This window comes from Tursiops truncatus, chromosome 3, assembly GCF_011762595.2.
Source record: "Tursiops truncatus isolate mTurTru1 chromosome 3, mTurTru1.mat.Y, whole genome shotgun sequence".
NCBI lineage: Eukaryota > Metazoa > Chordata > Mammalia > Artiodactyla > Delphinidae > Tursiops > Tursiops truncatus.
The window spans coordinates 5,779,372-5,781,685 of record NC_047036.1 but is presented as its reverse complement, the minus strand read 5'-3'; positions in this window follow the sequence as shown (position 1 = coordinate 5,781,685).

Here is a 2,314-nt window from a genome sequence, read left to right as displayed (position 1 = left end):
GTTTCCTACTGCTGGAAGGACATCTTTCAGCCCTCAGCAGAGCAGTAATGTGTCAACAGAGTCCTTAATAGATTCACTGGACCCCAAATCTGCCAAATAAACCAATGAGTCTATGTCAAAAATATCTCTATTTAAATATACATCAATCCATCCCCAAATTGTCCCTTTTGAATATCAATTTTCCTCCATGAAGAAAAGCTTGGTGCCTGTGAACCAGCCTTACAGGTTTTATGAGTTTAATACCAACCTCCATTGAACTGTTGTATAATTAAAGATGAATGGTATAGTTTGTAAGTATGTATGTAGATTTTGACATGAGGTCTAACTTGATTTCTCAACACTCAAGCAATATGGGTAGAAATCAGCTGTTTTTAAAAATGCCCATCTCTTTTCCAAAATTCACCCTTAATTTGTTTCATTTAATGGATTTGAACACATTGAAGGTGAGTCCACTTTGATGAAGTACATTATCATGTCCATAAGAGTTTTTCTTAAAAATTAAATCTTGGAGAAGAAAGTAATCATAAACCAGTCGGTCAAGGGCTTCACATAGACATATTAAATAAAAATGTCAAATTCAACATCATCTAATATTCAAGGAATGAGTAGAAAATATGCTTGAGGAATCAAATAGTCACATCGCTTGCCTGTAAACAGGTGCATGTTTCAAATTTCCAGGAGTGAAGGGATTTGGTTGGTTTGTGCTCCACCTCCACCCCCCACCCCACTACATGATGATCTTCAGGAAAGATCTTGGTCAGTCTCATCATCAGAAAGTTCTTCCTTCCTCATTCTATTTTAAGTTAAACATTGTTTGGATTTATTTCAGCTGGTAAATAAATAAAACACCTGTCTTAGTCTGCTCAGGGTACCATAACAAATGCCATGGACCAAAGGGCTTAAATAACAGATATTAATCTTCTCACAGCTCTGGAGGCTGGGTGTCAGCATGGTCAGCTTCTGGTGAGACCTCGCTTCCCGGCTTGCAGATGGCAGCCTTCTCACCGTGTGCATGAGGATGGATGGAGATAGAGAAATCAGACTCTCTGGTATCTCTTATAGTGTCCTCTTATAAGGGCACTAATCCCAGTAGGCCAGAGGCCTGTTCTCATGGCCTCATCTAACCCTAATTACCTCTCAGAGACCCCATCTCTACTTTAGAGGTTGGGCTGTAATGTATGCATTTGGAAGGACACAGACATTCAGTCCTTAACAATGTCCTCCTATCTCATACTTCTCTTTCTTTGGACTTTATAATTCTGGAATTCTAAATATTTCAGAAGACTTACTTTATATTATTTTAAGAAATCATAAATACCTCTGTCTTAGCCCTGTGTAATTCCTCCTCATTTTTTTAAATATGTGATGCAACAACACTATCTATAATACACATATATATTGAGTTGGTCAAAAGTTTCATTCATTTTTTTTTTCTGTAAGATGGCTCTAGTAGCATTTAGTTGTCCTTAACTTCATTCAAAGCAATTTTGTTAGGTAGTATATGACAGCTGTCATATTAACATGTATTAAAAAATAACATCAAAATTGGTGAATTTTTGTGTAGCCATTTTAATATTGAAGATGGAATAAAAGAAAACAACATTTTCAGCATACTGTGCTTTATTATTTCAAGAAGGGTAAAATGCAACTGAAATGCCAAAAAAGATTTGTGCAGTATATGGAGAAGATGCTGTGACTTACTGAATGTGTCAAAAGTGGTTTGCAAAATTTCGTACCGGAGATTTCTCAGTGGACAATGCTGCATGGTTGGGTAGATCAGTTGAAGTTGATAGCAATCAAACTGAGACATTAATTGGGAACAGTCAACGTTATACCACACGAGAGAGAGCCAACATATTCAAAATATCCAAATCAAGCATTGAAAATCATTTGTACCAGCTTGGTTATGTTCATCGCTTTGATGTTTGGGTTCCACATAAGTTAAGCAAAAAAACCTTTCTTGACCATATTTCCACATGTGATTCTCTTCTTAAACGTAATGAAAACATTCCATTTTTAAAACAAATTGTGACAGGTGATGAAAAGTGGATATGTACAATAATGTGGAATGGAAGAGATCATGGGACAAGCAAAATGAACCACCACCACCAACCACACCAAAGGCAGGTCTTCATCCAAAGAAAGTGATGTTGTGTATATGCTGGCATTGGAAGGGAGCCCTCTATTATGAGCTTCTTCCAGTAAACCAAACGATTAATTCCAACAAGTACTGATCCCAATTAGACCAACTAAAAGCAGCACTCAATGAAAAGTGTCCAGAATGAGTCAACAGAATATGCATAATCTTCCATTA